The sequence below is a fragment of the Triticum aestivum genome, chromosome 7A (assembly GCF_018294505.1).
Source record: "Triticum aestivum cultivar Chinese Spring chromosome 7A, IWGSC CS RefSeq v2.1, whole genome shotgun sequence".
Classification (NCBI taxonomy): Eukaryota; Viridiplantae; Streptophyta; class Magnoliopsida; order Poales; family Poaceae; genus Triticum; species Triticum aestivum.
The window spans coordinates 174,889,807-174,913,859 of record NC_057812.1 but is presented as its reverse complement, the minus strand read 5'-3'; positions in this window follow the sequence as shown (position 1 = coordinate 174,913,859).

The window sequence follows — 24,053 nt, the reverse complement described above, 5'->3', positions numbered from 1 at the left end:
CTTCTCTTGCATCAACACTGCACCGAGACCTTGGAGATAGGCATCGCAAAAGACCTCATACGGTTTGGATTCATCAGGAGGAGTCAGAACTAGAGCAGTGACCAATTTCTCTTTCAAAGTGTTGAAAGCAATGTCACACTCCGGAGACCAAACGTACTTGACGTGCTTCTGGAGAAGATTTGAGAGAGGCTTCGCGATCTTAGAAAAGTTTTCAACGAATCTTCGACAGTAGCTTGTGAGACCGAGGAATCTACAGAGTTGCTTCACGTTCTGAGGTGGTTCCCAATTGACAATTGTAGACACCTTCTCAGGATTTACCGCAATGCCCTTGGCAGAGATGATATGCCCAAGATAAAGAACCTCATCGAGCCAAAATTCGCACTTGGAGAACTTGGCGTAGAACTGGTGTTCCCTGAGCTTATCGAGTACCAAACGCAAGTGCTTGGCGTGATCTTCCTTGTTCTTCGAAAAGACCAGAATGTCGTCGAGATAGACCAAAACAAAGTCATTGGTGTAGGCGTTGAAGATGAAGTTCATCATGCGAGAGAAAGTCGGAGGAGCGTTTACGAGGCCAAAAGACATGACAATGTATTCATATGAACCATAGCTTGTCCTGAAAGCCGTCTTGGGAATATCTTGCTCACGGATTCGAATCTGATGATAACCCATACGGAGATCAAGCTTGGAGAATACTTGGGCACCTTTGAGTTGTTCGAACAGCTCGTTGATGTTGGGAAGTGGGCATTTGTTCTTGATAGTCTTCTTGTTCGATGGACGGTAATCAACACAAAGTCGGTCCGTTCCACCCTTCTTCTTCACAAAAAGAACACCACAACCCCACGGAGAAGAACTAGGCCGGATGAGACCCATTCGCTCTTGAATATCGAGTTGTTTCTTTAGCTCCTTCAACTCTTCAGGTCCGAGCTTTTAAGGACGCTTGCACACTGGTTCCGTGCCAGGCTCAAGATCGATGACGAATTCAACTGGCCGGTGCGGAGGCATTCTTGGAAGCTCTTCTAGAAAGATGTCTTGATATTCGCAAACGACTGGAATTTGCGAGATAGCATCTAGTTCACCCTTCTCATTGAGAGAGAACAGACGGATAGTATCATCACGAGCGGCAAAGACAATTACATCCTCAGACGAATGAGTCAATTGAATCTGCCTGGCTGCACAATCAAGATGCCCCTTGTGCTTAGAAAGCCAATCCATTCCGAGAATAAGATCAATATCCGAGTTACCAAGAACCATTGGAGAAGAAAGAAACTTGTAATCGCCCAACGTGATAGTAACATCCGGAGCCAACATTTTGGTGTTCATGAACAAACCCGGAGAAGAAACCGCTATCGGCTTAGGCAAATCAATAGTATGCACATCGTGCATGGATGCAAAAGGCTTCGATAAAAATGATAAAGATGCACCAGTGTCAAAAAGAACTCTTGCGGGAATGTCATTAACATGAAGGTTACCCATAATCACATCTGGCGAGTCCTCTGCCTGAGCTGCATTCAGCAAGTTGACCTTGGCGGACATGGTGTTATGCTTGACCATAGCTGTACTTGCCGATCTCACAGGAGGAGGAGGAGGGAGATGCCTCTGATTGAAGCACTTGTTGGCATAGTGACCCTTCTATTGGCACTTGTTGCACGTGACCTCTGAAAGCAGATGGTGATACGGAGCACTCGATCTTGGAGATTGAGACGAAGTCTTGTTCTGAAAGCCAGGGTTGGGCGGGTGGGAAGATCCACTGCCACCTTTGCTCTTCTGATACGGCTGACGCAATGGAGGAGGAGGAAGCCAATACTTCTGCTGCTTGGCCACTTGAGTAGAGGAAGAAGGAGTAGCATCTCTGACTCGCTTCCTGGAAGCATCACACTTCAGTTGAGAAGCCTCTTGCTTCAATGCCATGTTGTAGAACTCATCGTACCTCAAGGGCTCAAAGAGAACAAGAGCTAGCTGGATTTCTTCTCTGAGACCACCCCTGAACTGGTATATCATGCTCTTCTCGTCAGGGACGTCCTTCTTAGCAAAGCGGGCAAGCTTCTGAAACAACTTGTTGTAGTCATAGACAGACAAAGAGCCTTGCTTCAGGTTGCAGAATTCCTCACGCTTGCTTTCAACCACGCTTTGAGGAATATGATGAGCTTTGAAGTCTTGACGGAATTCATCCCAAGTAATCACATGGCCTCCTCTTGAATCCTTGTACTGCTGGAACCATTCTGCAGCTTGGTCTTTGAGTTGGAAGGAAGCGAACTTGACAAAGTCCTCAGGCCTGACGTTACTGCACTCGAAATGCTTGCACAGATCCACAAGCCAATCGTCAGCATCAGTTGCCTCAACACAATTGCTGAAAGTCTTTGGCCCGTTAGCAAGGAACTGGTTGAGTGTAGCAAAGTGATTCTGATTGTTGCCTTGGTTGCCTTGGTTCGCTTGATTGCGCTCTTGAAGAATTTGCATGATCAACTGCGTCTTTGCATTGGTTGCGGCCATCATAGCTTGCCATGCCTCCAGAGGAGGAGGAGGTGGTGGCGGATCCTGATTCTGATTCTGATTTTGATTGCTGCTCTTAGCGGGAGCCATCCTGAAGAGGGTGACAACCGTTAGCACATTGACAGATAAAATGAAGCTGAATCCAACGGAATGAAAATTGCAACATATGGTCTTCACATCCGAACAAAATGAACGAATGCATTCCACTTGAAATGGTCACATATCCATAAATTGAGAAGCCACTTAGAAATCAGGTAGAGGAATAAATCAATAAGGTACGGATCAAGAACGAATACTCGGTAAGAAATCCCAATCTCAAACCAAATATCCGTGGAAGAAGAACTAGAGCTACAAGAATTCCCACCTATGAAACTCCCGAACCTTTCCAGTTATGCAATCAGGTGTTGGGGTTACAGGGGAAGCATAATATCTCACCCAAAACTAGCAAATCCTACATCCAGCTGTATCCATCCTTCAACACATAACCGAGAAAAACTTCGGAAACCATCTACCTCAACCTTCGAAAAGCATCCGTTATACAAGTTATGGCAATACTCTCGAACTCCCGCCCCAGTACTGGGTGGCGTCGAGGTTATCTCACCAACGAACTGCATAAAAGAGATTTTCGATGTCGGCGTACTAAACTCAGGTATTCCAGAACTGCAACGACAAAATTGTGACGACAACACCTCGCAGCTCAACTCCCCGGGACACTGCCACAACCCCTAAAGACAGGAGGCACCAAGAACAATGTTCTCGTCACAAAACCATCGAAACGATTCCAAGATACCCGCGTGATCCTAAATTTTTTTTAGTGAAATTTGAGAAGATAAGAGTCAAAACTCTACATCAGGATGCCTCACCAGAGCGATGAGGAGACTGGGGAGTAAAAAGAATTCCTAAACTCTTCGATATATAATTCCTAAATGACTCAAAACATTTTTCTATACTCAACAATGGCTGCTAAAAATGATCAAGCAATGTGGGCTCCTAAGGTCAGGGAAGGCTCTGATTACCAACTTGTAACGCCCTCGATGCGGCTATATCTCCTACGTGTCGAGGCACGACTTAGAGGCATAACCGCATTGAAAGCAATGTCGCAAGTTTGGCAATCTTCACAACATCCCATGTAATATATAGATAATAGAAGGGGAGATACATAGTTGGCTTACACTCGCCACGTCAATCAAAGTACATAAATAGCATTACATCATCCAAACACTCATGGCCCGACTACGGTGCCAAAATAAAAGATCAACCCAACATGCGACACGGTCCCGATCGCCCCAACTGGGCACCACTACTGATCATCAGGGAAAGACACATAGTAACGGCGTGAGTCCTCGTCAAACTCCCACTTGAGCTCAAGCGCGTCATCTGGAACGGAGTCATCAGGCCCTGCATCTGGTTTGGAAGTAATCTGTGAGCCACAGGGACTCAGCAATCTCGCACCCTCGCGATCAAGACTATTTAAGCTTATAGGTAAGGCAAGGTACAATATGTGGAGCTGCAGCAAGCGACTAGCATATATGGTGGCTAACCTCTTCGCAAGAGAGAGCGAGAAGAGAAGGCAAAGCGCGAACGAATAACTAGAGAATAACCTGCGGCAAGCATTACTCCAACACCGTGTTCACTTCCCGGACTCCACCGAGAAGAGACCATCACGGTAACTCACATAGTTGATTCATTTTAATTAAGTTAAGGTTCAAGTTATCTACAACCGGACATTAACAAATTCCCATCTGCCCATAACCGCGGGCACGGCTTTCGAAAGTTCAAATCCCTGCAGGGGAGTCCCAACTTAGCCCATGACAAGCTCTCACGGTCAACGAAGGATAAACCTTCTCCCGAGACATCCCGATCAGACTCGGTATCCCGGTTCTACAAGACACTTCTACAAGTTAAAACCAATCCAGCAACACCACCCAGCTGTGCCGACAAATCCAGATAGGAGCTGCACATATCTCGTTCTCAGGGCACACCAGATGAGCAAGACGTCAGGTAGGCCAGCCCAGAGTTGCCCCTGGTAGCCCCGGACATCGCTAGGTTGGACCAACACTCAGAGGAGCACTGGCCCGGGGGGGGGTTAAATAAGATGACCCTCGGGCTCCGGAAACCCAAGGGAAAAAGAGGCTAGGCGGCAAATGGTAAAACCAAGGTTGGGCATTGCTGGAAAAGCTTTATTCACGGCGAACTATCAAGGGGTTCCCATTATCACCCAACCGCGTAAGGAACGCAAAATCCGGGAACATAACACCGATATGACGGAAACTAGGGCGGCAAGAGTGGAACAAAACACTAGGCGAGAGGCCGAGCCTTCCACCCTTTACCAAGTATATAGGTGCATTAAGATAACAAGGCAATATAATGATATCCCAACAAGTAAATAATGTTCCAACAAGGAACGGTCTCCAATCTTCACCTGCAACTAGTAACGCTATAAGAGGGGCTGAGCAAAGCGGTATAAAGCCAATCAACGGTTCGCTAGGACAGGGTGGGTTAGAGGTTTGACATGGCAATTTGGGAGGCAAGATAAGCAAGTGGTAGGCATCGTAGCATAGGCATAGCAAAAGAGCGAGCATCTAGCAAAGCAAAGATAGTAGTGATTTCGAGGGTATGATCATCTTGCCTACAAAGTTGTCAGAGTTGACTGGATCCTCGAAAGCAAACTCAACGGGCTCCTCGTTAGCGAACTCGTCTCCCGGCTCTAACCAAACAAGAAAAACAAGCAAACGGAACACAATCAACCACGTGCAAAACTCAAACAACATGATGCAAACATGGTATGCTATGCAGGATGCGATATGTGATGCATATGCAAGATTTGACAAGGAATGAATGAACCTGGCCTAAACTTGGAAATCCAAGTGTGCCACTGGAAATGTGAGATGAAATCGCTTGAAAACGATATAAAGAACACCGGAATCGGAGTCACGGTTTGGAAATGGCAAGCAATTCAAATATGGCACCTGTCTGCGATATACAGCAAGTAGCCATCTAAATGCAACAAGATGAACATGCTACAACACCCAAACATGACAACAAAATAGATGTCAGGTATCCATTCATGATGCTTAACAAAAGAGGAACACTGAGCTACGGCCAATTCATCCATCAACAGGTTCAAACAAGCATGGCAAAAATGCATTTGATAAACAGTTTTCAGACTTAGTGAAATTAACACTTGTCTGGAATTTCAGATCAGGTAGCACACTTTGGAGCATGAAAACTATATGCTACATGACCTAAACATGGAAAAGTAAAGCATGACATGGATCTACTCAAAGAGCTTAACAAAAGTCCCTTAGTGACCTTGAGCCAAAAGGGATCAGAAAATACATTTGCAAGCATGTGAACATGGCAAAAGCATAATCAGCTCTCAGACTTGGTGAAAAACTAGAGCATGCAAAATAGATATCAAGTAGGCATATTTACGAGCTCGATGCACTCACTACAGAGCAAGTCATGACAATCTAAGCATACACCCATCAAGAATACACAAAACATAAGCTACACATGGCAAGAACAATAGCATAGCAGGCACGGATCAACTACAACATCCTCGGCAAAATCGCTATCAAGTAGACAATCTGCCCAGATTCACGAAATAGCAAAAGTAGAGCTCGATTGACTCAAGCTAGATTGCTCCATAATTGCAAAAAAAATACATGGATGGATAGAGCACTACAAGATTAACAAAACATCCTTACAGATCATCCTCAAAAGGGGCACAGATCACTAGGAAACAACATGAACATATGACATATTGAGATAAATAGATCAAGGACTTAGTGGAATTGCTAAGTCCCTGAAATCAGCATTAACGAATGCACCACTTTGCAAGCTTGTGCTAGTCAACACACACATCACAAAAATACATGGGTTTCACCTCTGGAAAGATGGCAAAGCATATAACAAAACATATGTAGAGCTCAGGGGCATATCATGCACACAATAATCATGGCAAAAATGACAAATATCTAATTGGAGCAGCAGATCTGACAAATATCTCAAATAGCACTCTTCCAACAGCATTTCGGGCATCAAGATGAACTCAAATGAAAATGATGCAATGAGATAAAATGATGCCTCCCATATTGTTAAACCAAGCATCGATGCCTCCCATATTAGGTAAATCATATCCGGGGTGTTACACCGATGCTGCGATACCTACCACTTGCTTATCATGCCTCCCATATTGTTAAACCAAGCATCTAACCCACCTTGTCCTAGCAAACCATTGTTTGGCTATGTTACCGCTTTGCTCAGCCCCTCTTATAGCGTTGTTAGTTGCAGGTGAAGATTGGAGCTTGTTCCATGTTGGAACATGGTTATTTTGTTGGGATATCACAATATCTCTTATTAATTAATGCATCTATATACTTGTTAAAGGGTGGAAGGCTCGGCCTTATGCCTGGTGTTTTGTTCTACTCTTGCCGCCCTAGTTTCCGTCATATCGGTGTTATGTTCCCGGATTTTGCGTTCCTTATGCGCTTGGGTTATAATGGGAACCCCTTGACAGTTCGCCTTGAATAAAACTCCTCCAGCAAGGCCCAACATTGGTTTTACCATTTGCCACCTAGCCTTTTCTTTCCCTTGGGTAGGCCTGCCCAAGGGTCATCTTTATTTAAACCCCCGGGCCAGTGCTCCTCTGAGTGTTGGTCCAGCCTGTCAGCTGCCGGTGGCCACCAGGGGCAACTCTGGGCTGGCCTACCGGAACCTTGGACAATCCGGTGTGCCCTGAGAAAGAGATATGTGCAGCTCCTATCGGGATTTGTCGACACATTCGGGTGGCTTTGCTGGTCTTGTTTTACCATTGTCGAAATGTCTTGTAACCGGGATTCCGAGTCTGATCGGGTCTTCCCGCTAGAAGGAATATCCTTCGTTGACCGTGAGAGCTTGTGATGGGCTAAGTTGGGACACCCATGCAGGGATTTGAACTTTCGAAAGCCGTGCCCGCGGTTATGGGCAGATGGGAATTTGTTAATGTCCGGTTGTAGAAAACCTGAAGTTGACCTTAATTAAAATACATTAACCGCGTGTGTTACCGTGATGGTCTCTTCTCGACGGGGTTCGGGAAGTGAACACGGTGTTGGAGTAATGCTTGACGTAGGTTGTTCTAGGATCACCTCTTGATCATAGTTGTTCGACCGTGCTTTTTTTGCCTTTTCTCACTCTCTTTTGCGAATAAGTTAGCCACCATATATGCTAGTCGCTTGCTGCAGCTCCACATCATACCTTTGCCTTACCTATAAGTTTAAATAGTCTTGATCGCGAGGGTCTGAGATTGCTGAGTCCCCGTGGCTCACAGATACTTCCAAAACCAGTTTGCAGGTGCCGATGTTACTGAGCAGGTGACGCAACCAAGCTCAAGGAGGAGCTCGTTGAAGATCTTATCCTTTGTGTCATTTCATTCTAGTTGATCAGTAGTGGAGCCCAGTTGGGGTCGATCGGGGATCTTTGTAGCATTTGGGGTAGTCTTCTTATTTTGGGTTCCATAATCGGACCCTGAGTGTATTTGGTTGAATGTAATGCTTTATTCATGTAATTGTGTGAAGTGGCGATTGTAAGCCAACTATGTATCCTTTCCCCTTTTATTTATATTACATGGGTTGTTTGCGAAGATTACCTCACTTGCGACATTGCTTTCAATGCGGTTATGCCTCTAAGTCGTGCTTCGACACGTAGGAGATATAGCCGCATCGAGGGCGTTACAAGTTGGTAATCAGAGCCTTCCCCAACTTTAGGAGCCCCCTACTTGATCGAATCGTTGGCGTTGTTGAGTCTAGAAAAATGTTTTGAGTCATTTAGGATTATATATATCGGAGAGTTAGGAATTCTTTTTACTCCCCAGTCCCTTCATCGCTCTGGTGAGGCATCCTGGCGTAGAGTTTTGACTCTTCTCTTCTCAAATTTCACTAAAAAAAATTTAGGATCACGCGGGTATCTTGGAATCGTTCTGATCGATTTGTGACGAGAACATTGTTCTTGGTGCCTCCTGTCATTTAGGGGTTGTGGCAGTGTCCCGGGGAGTTGAGCTCCGAGGTGTTGTCGTCACAATTTTATCATTGAGATTCTGGAATACCTGAGTTTCGCCGACATCGAAAATCTCTTTTATGCAGTTGTTGGTGAGATAACCTCGACGCCACCCAGTACTAGGGCGGGAGTTCGGGAGTATTTCCATAACTCGTATAATGGATGCTTTTCGAAGGTTGAGGCAAACGATTTCCAAAGGTTTCTTGGTTATGTGTTGAAGGATGGATACAGCTGGATGTAGGATTTGCTAGATTTGGGTGAGATATTATGCTTCCCCTATATCCTCAACACCTGATTGCATAACCGGAAAGGTTCGGGAGTTTCATAAGTGGGAATTCAAGTAGCTCTTAGGATATCTTTCCGACACATGTATGATTTGAAATTGGGGTTCGACGTCTAGTGGTCCGCCTATCCACGGTTGGTTTTAAAGTGGTCTCGTTGTGTCTTATAGAGTCCTTGGCTATGCCGACTCGGGGACGCTTCGTAAGTCATGTGCACTGCCTTGTACATGATGGTGCTATACGATCGAGCCCGTGTAGGCCCCACCACGAAAACTTCGGATGAAATCTCTATCATATGTTTGTTCCGGCTTATTCTGCAAGCCAATCCTTTGTTTTGTTTTGAGCTGTGGTATTCGAGTTGCTTCAGTGTCAAATGTTGATTCCATACCTTTCCTAAGCGGTGTTCTCATACTCCGAGGTGATACCAATCCTTCATGATAATCGAGACTGTCATGTCAATCCTTTTCAACCGGGGTGTCTCTCTTCAAGTGGATCCGATCACTTCAACATTTGCAAGATCAATTATCAGTTCTTCTCAACGGTGTTTGTTTAATCCGTCTCCAAGTTGCCTTTTTTTTCCCGCCCACCCACCCTTTTTCTTCGAGGACTCGGATTTCTTTATCAAGTATCTATCTTATGAATATGAAGTCTCTTCATTCTTTTCTTTCAATGTTCGTATCCGGTGATTCTCAGGAAGATACTAATGGAACATCTAGTTCATCATTATTCATTCTTTTTCTTCTCCGGTGGATTCAAGTCAAGCTTTGTTGATTATATCCCTTTCCTCATTTCAAATGGTTTCCCATGCCAGTGCACCTCTTAATCATTCACCTCTCGCTATTCTTTTGTTCCGGAATGCTGAAAATATCTCGGATGATTCGTGTTACAACTCTGCTTCATTCTTATATATCTAAATCATCTCAAGTATCTTCATTCTTTTTATAATTCTTTCCGGTGATCCTTTTCTTTACTTCGTTCATCTTCAATTCTTACGATGATTCTTTCAAGAGTTCTTCTCCTTCGTTAGCATACAGATTCATTCGTTGTTCCCAAATCCTACCGGTGGTTCGTTGAAGACCTTCTCAAGTTTGCGCTATATCTATCTTAATCCTTTCTACGAGAATAAGTAGTATGCCAAATCCGTTTGCTCGTCATGAATTAAATTGGTGAAGGATACACATAATGTAATTCTTATTCTTGTTTCATCCAAGCGATTAATTCCTTATTCTGGAGGTTCATCAAAATTCTCTATTTCAATGGTTTCATCTTTCCTTTTCCGGAGTTCCAAGTTTTTTCTCGGTTTTATCATCGTGAAGCTTCATTTAATCATTGCAAGGCATCAATCTTATTCTTGTCATCCTTCACTTCTTTGTGATCATTCTTTTACCGGAGTTCTTCATGGAGGTTCTACATGATGGTTCATCAAGGATTTTTTCCCCTTCTCGAAGCGTTCATCAAGATTCTTTTCAGAGGAGCTCAAGTATTCTTCATCTTGCAATCCGGAGTGCTATTCTTTCTTCCGTATCATCGGAGGTGGTATTATGTCATTCTTGATAATTTGAGTTCATGTTCCATGATTCACATGTTGTTAAGAATGAGATATTTTAAATCCATCAATCTCGCCATTCGAGTTATCTAGGGTAATATTTTCACCTAAAGCTTTCCCTAAGGATTGTTGCTATATGGTGCTCATAAATGACCCAAGTTCTTCATCTATCCTCCCGATGAAATAGCTTTCTCGTCTCTTTGTTCATACCAATCCAATTCTTTTTTCTATGAGTGGCAGAATTTCACCTCAAGATTTCGAGATGTTTTCCATAAGCCCACTTCAAGCCTATCTTTTCGTTGTTGGGTTTCCAACAACTCCGTTCTACCCCTCTCCTAAGGATGCTTTCCAAGTTCAATTGTGGTAGGAGTTGTCATTTTCTTCTCTGTTCTTTTGTTCCGATGATCTACCTTTGATTCTTTCATCCGGAGGCATTGTGATGTTGCTCTTTTTAACCCATCATCTCGTTTTGTCAAAGATCATGTTTTTTCATGCTTATCCAATTTAACCGGAGTGTTGTGACCTTTTTGCTCAAGTTCTTTTCGCCTTATCAAGCCTTGCACCTCTTTTCAACCGGAGTGCCGTCTGAGATCTTTCTTACCCTTGTTCCATTCATTCAATAGTTCCGGAGGCAGTGTGTTGTGATTTCATCAAGTATCTTCTCATCTTATCAAGTTCTTATTCAATTCCTTTTCTTTTCTATCGGAGTGCTGCCCGAAGTTGTTCTTCCTTGTCCCTCTTTTCTAATGGAGTGCTTTCAACTTTGTTCATTTCCATTGTATTCTTTCTTTCACGAATTTGTTCAACCTCTCAAGGTGTGTGGTTTCACTCGTTTGTCCAAGAAGCAACTTAGTTTTACCGCTGCTCTTCCTCTTCCTTTTCCCTCCGGTGCCATTCTAGATCTCGGGACGAGATCCTCTTGTAGTGGTGGAGTGTTGTAACGCCCCGAGACCGATGCGCCAGGTGTCTTCAAGTTATTTGCTGTTGTTGCCTTGTCATTTGCTTGTGTGTTGTATCTTATCATGTCATCATGTGCATTACATCATCATGTTTTAAAACTTGCATTCGTCCGGGTTCTTCGAGTTCTCTCCGTTGTCCGTTCTGAGCCCAACCACACTTGCACATGCCCGCGGCATGTCCAAAATAATATTTTATAAGTGGCCGGAAAACGTTCTCGGAATGGGATGAGAGTTTACGTGTGGTCTTATTATAGTGTAGATAGACCGCCTGTCAAGTTTCATCGCATTCGGAGATTGTTTGATGCCCCAACGGATAACTATAGCGACAGTATAGCCGGTCTAACGTCGGACATTTTCGGTCTCCGGAAACAGATGTCGGGCCCTCTCTCTCTCTTCTCCCCCTTGCAGTCTCGCCACAGCCCACCTAGTCCATCCTCCTTCCCCTCTTCGCTTCCGGAGTTGTCCGATGCGATCGCACGGTCCGAAACCTTCTCTGCTCAGTGCATCAACCCCCTTCGCGCGCGCGTCCGAAAAGCTGTCCCGGACCCGACCCGGGCAGTCGCCACCGTTGTGTCCGGATCATCCCCAAACATCTGCAAAACATCACCGTTTTCTTATTTGGACTCCCTAGCTATTTTATTCGCGACCGTCCAATTCCGATCAGAGGGACCGAGGTAGCCCCTATCCTAATCTGTGATGTATATTTAGTCCACCATTAGTCATTTTGGACAAACCCTAAAATCTAGGGACGTCGAGCCGTCGCCACCTACCGCATCTACCTCGGGATCCCCTTCTCCTCATTTTTCCTCCACCCACCAACGGGAGCCCGAGCTCCTTCTCCCAGACCCCGAGCAATCGATCCACCTCGCCGGCGCCTCCTCCTCCAAATTCGATCGGGAGAGGAGATCCCGATATGAAGCTTCCTTGCGCCCGTGCCGAGGCCTCGCCTCTTCCTCCTCTACCCGACACTCACCGTCCTCGCAGACTCCTGCAGCCTCCCGTTGCTGCGACCCCGTTCGCCTCGTCGGGCCGAAGCTTGCCATCGCCAGCGACAGCAACATCGTCGTCGCCCTCCATCTTCATCATCGCGCCGCCCGTGCTCCTCCAAACTGTCCAGCTGCGGCAACAAACCCCGACCTCCCCTGCTCCCTATATTTCCCTTTCCTCCTCAGTCTCCCTCTCTCCAATGCCGGTCCTCCTCCCTCTCTCTCAGGTACCCTGGACCGCCATGAACATCACCGCAGCAGCCGCAGCCCCGCCAAATCCCTATGGTGCCTACAGTCACCTCGACCGCGCGCTGTTTCTTCCTCCTCCTCGAGGAGATGCTCCCCGTCGCCTAGCACCTCGACCTAGCCTTCTCCTCGCCTTCACCTGACCGGTCGCCGCCGGCGACTAGCACCAGTAGATGGCAACATCGCCGCCCCACTGCTCCGAGGCCAAGTCCCGTTGAGCTGCAACCATCTCCCTCGAGTTCTTCCCCAACGCCGGCCTCCTCAGTCACCTCGTCGCCGGAGACCCACCAGCACGTCAACAACATCGCGTCCCGCCATCGTCAGCCTCGTGCCGTCCAAGCTGCCGTCATTGCTTGCCTCCTCTGGCGCCCCTGCTTCGCCTCAAGAAGTGTCCTCGCCGGACCCCGCGAGCGGCGCCTCTACCTCGAACCCCCGCCCGGATTCACGCCGCTCCGCCGCCCCATCTCCGACCCCTGCCCGCCGGAGCCATGTCTCCCTGTGCCCGCAGCCCTGCAGCCGCGCTGCGCCTTTGCTTCGTTCGAGCAGAGGAGCTCGTTTGACCCCGTTCCCTTTCGTCCTCGTTGACCCGGGTCCAGTCGATCGCCAAATCACAACCAGATCCGCCGGCCTGTTGCTTCCACCGCATTGGGCCAAGGCCCATGAGGCCTGGTGAGAACCCCAGTGCCCTCCTTTTTTTCCCTTAATGTTGGGCCTCTGCTTAGTTTTGGCCCGACTACATTTTTTTCCTGCTGGCATTTTTCATTATATCTAGTGCATGCATAATAACAGAATTTTACCATCATTTTAAAATGTTCTCACCTAATTAACCATAGCTCGGAATTAAACAAACTTAACATGGAAGTTGCTTAGAATTATGTAGTTTCATAATATGCACCTTTCATGCATGTTTAAAATGTTTAAATTGATGTTTTCTTTAATTTTGCTCTATTGCCATGTTAAAATGACTTATTTCATAATTAAATAACCGTAGCTCCAAACCTAACAAACTTTATATGTAAATGGGGTAGAATTTTGCCTAGTTTAATATGGTGGCTTCACTTTGCATGTTTAACAACCCTAAAATTGTGTTTAGGGCAAAACAGTACCTAATTCATTATTATGCACATGGGGCGTTTCCGGACTTGTTGTTTTGTTGTTCCGGCCTCATTTAAACTTGCCTAGATAAATAGTTTCATTTTGCTTCACCCTCTTGCCATGCTAACAACATTTAATCTTGTTGGGTACATAAACGGTAGAGAACTAAATAAGTCATGTGGTGTTTTCTTCAATATGCAACTCCGTTGCATATTGAGCTCCACTTAATTTGTAGGATTGCTTGTGCACTTTGCCATGCCATGCCTCATTAAATCGGACATGCATCATACTTGTTTGCGCATCGTGCCATGTTTATGTGGTGGTTGTTTACTATGTGGCTTGCTTCTTTCCGGTGTTGCTTCTTTGGGTTGGTTCCGATAATGTCGCGTTTGTGAGGAACCGTTCGACTACGTCCGTTTGTCTTCGTCATGGACTCGTTCTTCTTCATTGCGGGATTTCAGGCAAGATGACCATACCCTCGAAATCACTTCTATCTTTGCTTGCTAGATGCTCGCTCTTTTGCTATGCCTATGCTGCGATACCTACCACTTTCTTATCATGCCTCCCATATTGTTAAACCAAGCCTCTAACCCACCTTGTCCTAGAAAACCGTTGTTTGGCTATGTTATCGCTTTGCTCAGCCCCTCTTATAGCGTTGTTAGTTGCAGGTGAAGATTGGAGCTTGTTCCATGTTGGAACATGGTTATTTTGTTGGGATATCACAATATCTCTTATTAATTAATGCATCTATATACTTGGTAAAGGGTGGAAGGCTTGGCCTTATGCTTGGTGTTTTGTTCCACTCTTGCCGCCCTAGTTTCCGTCATATCGGTGTTATGTTCCCGGATTTTGCGTTCCTTACGCGGTTGGGTTATAATGCGAACCCCTTGACAGTTCGCCTTGAATAAAACTCCTCCAGCAAGGCCCAACATTGGTTTTACCATTTGCCACCTAGCCTTTTCTTTCCCTTGGGTAGGCCTGCCCAAGGGTCATCTTTATTTAAACCCCCGGGCCAGTGCTCCTCTGAGTGTTGGTCCAACCTGTCAGCTGCCGGTGGCCACCAGGGGCAACTCTGGGCTGGCTTACCGGAACCTTGGACAATCCGGTGTGCCCTGAGAAAGAGATATGTGCAGCTCCTATCGGGATTTGTCGGCACATTCGGGTGGCTTTGCTGGTCTTGTTTTACCATTGTCGAAATGTCTTATAACCGGGATTCCGAGTCTGATCGGGTCTTCCCGCTAGAAGGAATATCCTTCGTTGACCGTGAGAGCTTGTGATGGGCTAAGTTGGGACACCCCTGCAGGGAATTGAACTTTCGAAAGTTGTGCCCGCGGTTATGGGCAGATGGGAATTTGTTAATGTCCAGTTGTAGAAAACCTGAAGTTGACCTTAATTAAAATACATCAACCGCGAGTGTTACCGTGATGGTCTCTTCTCGGTAGGGTCCGGGAAGTGAACACGGTGTTGGAGTAATGCTTGACGTAGGTTGTTCTAGGATCACTTCTTGATCATAGTTGTTCGATCGTGCTTTTGCCTTCTCTTCTCGCTCTCTTTTGCGAATAAGTTAGCCACCATATATGCTAGTCGCTTGCTGCAACTCCACATCACACCTTTGCCTTACCTATAAGCTTAAATAGTCTTGATCGCGAGGGTGTGAGATTGCTGAGTCCCGTGGCTGTTAGATACTTCCAAAACCAGTTTGCAGGTGCCGATGTTACTGAGCAGGTGATGCAACCAAGCTCAAGGAGGAGCTCATTGAAGATCTTGTCCTTTGTGTCGTTTCGTTCTAGTTGATCAGTAGTGGAGCCCAGTTGGGGTCGATCGGGGAGCTGTGTAGCATTTGGGGTAGTCTTCTTATTTTGGGTTCCGTAATCGGACCCTAAGTGTATTTCGTTGAGTGTAATGCTTTATTCATGTAACTGTGTGAAGTGGCGATTGTAAGCCAACTATGTATCCTTTCCCCTTTTATTTATATTACATGAGTTGTTTGCGAAGGTTACCTCACTTGAGACATTGCTTTCAATGAGGTTATGCCTCTAAGTCATGCTTCGACACGTAGGAGATATAGCCGCATTGAGGGCGTTACAGCACGGTACCGAAGAGGCTAGCAATGATGGAAGTTAAGAGTGCGTATAATCCATGGACTCAACATTAGTCATAAAGAACTCACATACTTATTGCAAAAATCTACAAGTCATCAAAAACCAAGCATTACGCGCATGCTCCTAGGGGGATAGATTGGTAGGAAAAGACCATCGCTTGTCCTCGACCGCCACTCATAAGGAAGACAATCGAATAACACCTCATGTTTCAAATTTGTTACACAACGTTTACCATACGTGCATGCTACGGGACTTGCAAACTTCAACACAAGTATTCCTCAAATTCACAACTACTCAACTAGCACAACTTTGATATCACTATCTCCATATCTCAAAACAATCATCATGTATCAAACTTCTCTTAGTATTCAATGCACTTTATATGAAAGTTTTTATTATATCCCTCTTGGATGCCCATCATATTAGGACTAGTTTCATAACCAAAGCAAACTACCATGATGTTCTAAAGACTCTCAAAATAATATAAGTGAAGCATGAGAGTTCAATTATTTCTTCAAAATAAAACCACCACCATGCTCCAAAAAGATATAAGTGAAGCACTAGAGCAAATGACAAACTACTCCGAAAGATATAAGTGAAGATCAATGAGTAGTCGAATAATTATACAACTATGTGAAGACTCTCTAACATTTAATAATTTCAGATCTTGGTACTTTATTCAAATAGCAAGAAAAACAAAATAAAATAAAATGAAGCTCCAAGCAAAACACATATCATGTGGTAAATAAAAATATAGCTCCAAGTAAAGTTACCGATGAACAAAGACGAAAGAGGGAATGCCTTCCGGGGCATCCCCAAGCTTAGGCTCTTGGTTGTCCTCCAACAAGCGCTATCGTTTAACGCCCCTAGCTAGGCATGATGATTTCAATGATGCTCACATAAAAGATAAGAATTGTAACATAAAGAGGGAATCATGAAGAATATGACTAGTGTCGTGGTTCTAAGTCTGACAGTAATGTAGGGGGGTAGGTATGGAGACACAAGATCTTAGCTATGGAGTAGTTGTAAGCACACGAGGTTTACGAGTTCAGGCCCTTCTCGGAGGAAGTAATAGCCCTACGTCTCGGAGCCCGGAGGTGGTCGACTGGATTATGTATGTATGAATCACAAGGGTGCGAACCCTTTACACTGAGGAGGGGGGTTTCTTATATAGAGTTCACCAGCCCCCTCCGGCCCTCAGTTATGCAGGGTTTTAAATACATTAAGGTCGGGCGTTACTGGCAACGCCCCTAATAAAGTGCTATGATGACCATAAAGGCTACTTAATGACCGACCGTTAGTGTGCGGAGTGACTTTAGGTCTCCTGGCCGTCGAGTGGTTGGATCCTGGTCGAGTGATTGCTTCTTGGTCGAGTGTCTTCGAGTCTGTCGAGTGGAACACCTCCAAGTCGATTGAAAGGTGATTTCTTCTAGAGATGTCCTTGGGTAGGGCAGTTAGGACAGGTCCATGACCCTACCCTAGGTACATAGCTTCATCATTAGCCCCCGAATGGATCGAGGTTTGAGTGGGGAAGGAGTTGAGAACTTCTCCGACTCATTTTTCATGCCATGAGCATATCTTGTTTCGGATCAATGAACCTGAGTGATGATAGCAACTTCCTTTTCAGTCGCCTTGATCCCTTCTTAGTTTTTTGTTGAGTGAGTTTCTTTACTTGAAAAGCTCCAAGTGACGGTGTGGAGGAGATCTTCCGTCTGACAAGTTGTTCTGCTGCCCGCAGATTTCGCGGGATTCGAATTTTGGGAAGCGCGCTGGACGGGGGAGGCCGCAGTAATCGGATGGGATAGGGCGGAGCTGCCTCGATCTCCGCGCCACCTTTTTCGCCACATATCGCGCGCGCGATTGTTACGAGTTTTGACAGGATCGTCCGGGCCTACCAGTCAGCCACTCGGAAGTGACCTCGTATAAGGCGTCGGACCGGGGTTTCTTGAACAGTGCGTTCTCATTTCCTCTTCTCTTCTTCAGGCTTCTTCATCGCGCTCGCTCTCGCCCCAGCGCCGCCGCTCCGTACGCGTCTCACCGGCGACGATGGGGAAGGAGAAGACGGTGGCTCTGGAGCGGGCGAAGAAGGCGACGGCAAAGGCGAAGGGGAAGGCGACCAATCGGGGTGGATCTTCCTCACGAGCCGGCCTGCCGAAGGGTTGGATCCAGGGCGACTGGATCCGCTCGGCGATCCGCCAAGAAGACCTCGACGACCTAGCCGACGGAGGACTGAGCCCCCATGGATCGGCGCGGTTTCCGGGGAAGGAATCCGAGCCGCAACCTCGGGAGGGTGAGCGCGTTCTCCTTGCCACTCACGTCGACCGTGGATTTTCCTTGGCTCCTCACCCTTTCTTTCGGGGATTTCTGATTTTCTTTGAGGCACAACTCCACCACTTCACTCCCAACACAATCGTGTATCTCGCTGCTTTTGTGTCTTCATGCAAGAATTTCTTGGGTTGTCGGCCTCACTAGGGTCTTTTCAAGCACATTTTCACCTGTCGTTCTCAGACGGTGAAAAAGGCCAATCCGAGTGACGAGAGAACACAAGTGATTTAGATGTGTGGGAGTCTTGGTGTTCAGATGAGAGGGAAAAGTTCCTTTCCGGCCATGATTCTTCCCGACTCGGTCCACGGATGGCAAATGACCTGCTTTTACTGCAAAGACCAGCCGACGCCAGGGCAGTCGACTGGCCTACCTCCTTTTACCATGGACCGAGTGAGGAAACCCTCCTCTTTGAAGGTGATCCCGGAGGAGAGGGCGCAAGTTAAGGTGCTGGTCGAACGAGTGGTACAGCTTATCCGTGACGGGGTCACTGGTATGGATCTCTTGGAGGTTTTCCTTCAGGGGCGCATCCAGCCTCTTCAAGCTCGAGACCATCCGATGTGGATGTATTCGGGTCTTGACGACACCACTCGGATTCACCCGGAGGAGGTCGATGATGACACACTGGAGGGGTGGCTGTCGGGCATCACCGGAAACAAGGACAACCCCAGGGGAGCCAGGAGAGTTCCTCCATTCAACCAGTCCCATGAACCAGAAAAGGTCCGATTCTGAGCTTTTAATTATAATCTGAATTCACTCGCGCAGCTGTCTATACTGTGTCGACTGACTTTATTCTTCCTGCTTTCTTTCAGGCCCTTATCGAAATGTACTCAATGCCCAACGGAGAGCAAGAGCAAGACCCAGAAGGAGAGGCGAGCGGCGGCGACAGTGGCGAATGGCATTCTGACGGAGAAGGGGACGAAGAAAGCGACGACCCAAGTGACGAAGAAGAAGTCGAGTCGCCTCCTCGCAGGGAGAGGCGATCCAAGCTTGACCAAGAACAACCGAGCGCCCGTGAAAAGGCGATTGCTCAGACTGGTCAGTCTTAAAAGCATCCTCGGACATCTTCACCAACCCCAACTGAAAAAGCGTCAAAGCATCCCAAAGTTGCAGAGCAGAAGCCTCGGAAGGCGTTGCCGAAGATTAAGATTGACATCCCCGTCGCTTCTGCGTGAGTGTCTCCCTTTGTATTCACTCGATGCTCCGTGCTGTTTATTTTTTCTTGATTTAACCAGATGAACTTTGGAACTGGCAGCGCTGCTACTTCCGAGACCTCAGCTTACATGGATGAGGATGAGGTAATGGAGGATGCATTCACTTCCAATTTGGGTATGATTTCTTTCATTCTGTCTTTATTTGGTCGACTCAACTGCAATGTGTACCATTGGGTGATGTGATTTTGGCGATTGATCTTTGAACAACTCCTAACATTATTGACCTCCCCGATGATGATGATGAAGAGCCTGAGAGGCCTTTGACGAGGAAAAGTAGGCAAGCTCCTGCAAGCAAGGTGCCACAGTCGACGCCGATGGCGGAACCAGTCGTTCAGGACGCTGGTGATGCCAATCGGGGTTCTGTTACCTTCGCCGTACCATTGTCGAGTGCCCTGCCTTCTTCATCGACTGCTCAAGCTCCTGCCGACCCACCTTCAGTTTTTGCGATCCATCATGTCCCAGAGGACGAAGTGAATGCTGCCAAGGAAGCCATACGCCAGGCGGGCATTATGATGGAGAACATGAAGGCGGTGCGGGACGCCAGTCAGGCCGCCTATGACGCCAGCTCGGCTCTCCAAAGCAATGTTCGGGTTAGTTGGTCACCGCTTGTTCTGTTAGGATATGCTATCTGAAGACTCTCTTTCTGAAAATCTTTGCATCTGTACACCCACTGGGTGCGTCGATTGAATTTTTGGACTAGTGGGGGCACGCTGAGTGCACCCACTTTCTGTAGTCCCTGAGACTACGGTGGACTGCTACCAGTCGACTGTAGTCTTTGTATTTTGATTCTTTTGCTCGATTTGGTCTGGCCGTGTCGAGTGTAATGTTGCTGTCATTTTTGGTAGTTTCGCCCTTCCACTCGGTCTGGGCGAGTGGGATCAAAACCGGTGGGGGCACACCAAGTGCACCCACTGGGTGTAGTCCCCAAGACCGCGGTCGACTGCTGGCAGTCGACTAGGGTCTGAACAGCTTGTTGTCCAGTTCTTTCTTGACGATGCAATTGTTCTTTCTCTCTCTTTTTTTACTCCCTGCACTCGACTCCGGCGGGCCGGTCGAGTGGGATCAGAACCGGTGGGGCCACGCAAAGTGCACCCACTGGGTGTAGTCCCCGAGACTATGGTGGACTGCGGGCAGTCGACCGTAGTCTTAGTATTTATTGCCTTTGCCGTTTTTCACTGTAAAATAACTTCCCCTCCCTGATTGCAAAAATCTTGTGATCTTGGAGCACGCTTTGCTGACTTGGAGAAATAGCAGATCCAGCTAAACCTTGATTTGGAATTGGCTAAGACAGAGCTGCAAAAGGCCAAGGACGATGCCAATGGTAAGACGAGCTTGTCGACTGGTTTGTCTTAGGCTTGAGTACCCTTCTGCTCTTTCTGAATCAAGCACCATTTCTTTGCAGAAAAACTGAACGAAGCTCTGGCGAAGAAGGATCAGGATTTGGCTGCTTCTCAAAAGAAAGCTGACGACAGAACCTCTCTGGCTGAACAGAAACTGGCTTCAGTCGGCCAATTGGAAGAAGAGAACGCCAAGATGAAATCTTCCCTGAACGAAGCCAACAAGGAGAGCACGCGCTTGAAGAAGGACAAGCTCAACCTGTACGAGAAGATGGAAGGCATCGCTCGCAGGAGGGACGATCTGGAGAGCTATCTATGGAGCCTTGCCAAGAAGTTGTTCATCAAGCTTGAAGGTATACATTTTGTTCCGATTGATGTTTTTTTGTCAACTCAGCATACGAAAATTGACTTATCCTTGGATCGTGAATGCAGAGTTTTGCTAGAACTTCGAGGAGGAGACTGGGCAGATTGAGCCAGGTTTGGACCCCATCAACTCTCCCGTGAAAGATGAAACCGCCATGAATCTGCTCCGACTGGAATCCCGCATCGACGGTGTTGTGGACTACTTGGCTCGACTGAAGGTCGCCACGTCACGGATCGACACGGCACTTTGGCCAGGGGCCACGCTCCAGAATGATCTCGAGTCTCTGATGACTCGACTTAACGAGATCCCTGGTTGAGTGCAGGAATGGAAGAAATCTTCTGCTCGGTGTGGTGCTGATGTTGCTCTGTCTTTGGTCCGTGTCCACTGCAAGGAGGTGCGACAAGATAAGCTGGCAGCAATCAAGGTCGCCAACACCCAGAGGCATGACTTCCGATCTTTTATGGAGACTTTTATTGCTGCAGCCACTCGGATCGCCGACGGCGTCGACCTGGACGAGTTCGTCGAGCCTGCCAGTGCTCCTCCTGCGGAGTGAACAAACTTTTATGCCCCACCTTAAATTTGCCTCGGAATGCCGAGTGGTTTTTGTAACCGTTAAACTCTTTTGGGCTGAATGCCCGAGCACTTCGATCTGCGGTCTGGAACCTTTAGGATTTATCTGAACTTGGTTTATCGTTGAATATCTTCATGAATTCTCCGTCGAGTGGAACTCGTTCTTCACTCGAGACAACTTTTGTATTTGTGGCGCAGCTCCGAAGGAGAAGGTAGCAGTCGACCTGCACCTCGTCGTCCTTGCGGGTCGGGATGGAGAGGGCGCAAGTTAAGGTGCTGGTCGAACGAGTGGTACAGCTTATCCGTGACGGGGTCACTGGTATGGATCTCTTGGAGGTTTTCCTTCAGGGGCGCATCCAGCCTCTTCAAGCTCGAGACCATCCGCTGTGGATGTATTCGGGTCTTGACGACACCACTCGGATTCACCCGGAGGAGGTCGATGATGACACACTGGAGGGGTGGCTGTCGGGCATCACCGGAAACAAGGACAACCCCAGGGGAGCCAGGAGAGTTCCTCCATTCAACCAGTCCCATGAACCAGAAAAGGTCCGATTCTGAGCTTTTAATTATAATCTGAATTCACTCGCGCAGCTGTCTATACTGTGTCGACTGACTTTATTCTTCCTGCTTTCTTTCAGGCCCTTATCGAAATGTACTCAATGCCCAACGGAGAGCAAGAGCAAGACCCAGAAGGAGAGGCGAGCGGCGGCGACAGTGGCGAATGGCATTCTGACGGAGAAGGGACGAAGAAAGCGACGACCCAAGTGACGAAGAAGAAGTCGAGTCGCCTCCTCGCAGGGAGAGGCGATCCAAGCTTGACCAAGAACGACCGAGCGCCCGTGAAAAGGCGATTGCTCAGACTGGTCAGTCTTAAAAGCATCCTCGGACATCTTCACCAACCCCAACTGAAAAAGCGTCAAAGCATCCCAAAGTTGCAGAGCAGAAGCCTCGGAAGGCGTTGCCGAAGATTAAGATTGACATCCCCGTCGCTTCTGCGTGAGTGTCTCCCTTTGTATTCACTCGATGCTCCGTGCTGTTTATTTTTTCTTGATTTAACCAGATGAACTTTGGAACTGGCAGCGCTGCTACTTCCGAGACCTCAGCTTACATGGATGAGGATGAGGTAATGGAGGATGCATTCACTTCCAATTTGGGTATGATTTCTTTCATTCTGTCTTTATTTGGTCGACTCAACTGCAATGTGTACCATTGGGTGATGTGATTTTGGCGATTGATCTTTGAATAGCTCCTAACATTATTGACCTCCCCGATGATGATGATGAAGAGCCTGAGAGGCCTTTGACGAGGAAAAGTAGGCAAGCTCCTGCAAGCAAGGTGCCACAGTCGACGCCGATGGCGGAACCAGTCGTTCAGGACGCTGGTGATGCCAATCGGGGTTCTGTTACCTTCGCCGTACCATTGTCGAGTGCCCTGCCTTCTTCATCGACTGCTCAAGCTCCTGCCGACCCACCTTCAGTTTTTGCGATCCATCATGTCCCAGAGGACGAAGTGAATGCTGCCAAGGAAGCCATACGCCAGGCGGGCATTATGATGGAGAACATGAAGGCGGTGCGGGACGCCAGTCAGGCCGCCTATGACGCCAGCTCAGCTCTCCAAAGCAATGTTCGGGTTAGTTGGTCACCGCTTGTTCTGTTAGGATATGCTATCTGAAGACTCTCTTTCTGAAAATCTTTGCATCTGTACACCCACTGGGTGCGTCGATTGAATTTTTGGACTAGTGGGGGCACGCTGAGTGCACCCACTTGCTGTAGTCCCCGAGACTACGGTGGACTGCTACCAGTCGACTGTAGTCTTTGTATTTTGATTCTTTCGCTCGATTTGGTCTGGCCGTGTCGAGTGTAATGTTGCTGTCATTTTTGGTAGTTTCGCCCTTCCACTCGGTCTGGGCGAGTGGGATCAGAACCGGTGGGGGCACACCAAGTGCACCCACTGGGTGTAGTCCCCAAGACCGCGGTCGACTGCTGGCAGTCGACTAGGGTCTGAACAGCTTGTTGTCCAGTTCTTTCTTGACGATGCAATTGTTCTTTCTCTCTCTTTTTTTACTCCCTGCACTCGACTCCGGCGGGCCGGTCGAGTGGGATCAGAACCGGTGGGGCCACGCAAAGTGCACCCACTGGGTGTAGTCCCCGAGACTATGGTGGACTACGGGCAGTCGACCGTAGTCTTAGTATTTATTGCCTTTGCTGTTTTTCGCTGTAAAATAACTTCCCCTCCCTGATTGCAAAAATCTTGTGATCTTGGAGCACGCTTTGCTGACTTGGAGAAACAGCAGATCCAGCTAAACCTTGATTTGGAATTGGCTAAGACAGAGCTACAAAAGTCCAAGGACGATGCCAATGGTAAGACGAGCTTGTCGACTGGTTTGTCTTAGGCTTGAGTACCCTTCTGCTCTTTCTGAATCAAGCACCATTTCTTTGCAGAAAAACTGAACGAAGCTCTGGCGAAGAAGGATCAGGATTTGGCTGCTTCTCAAAAGAAAGCTGA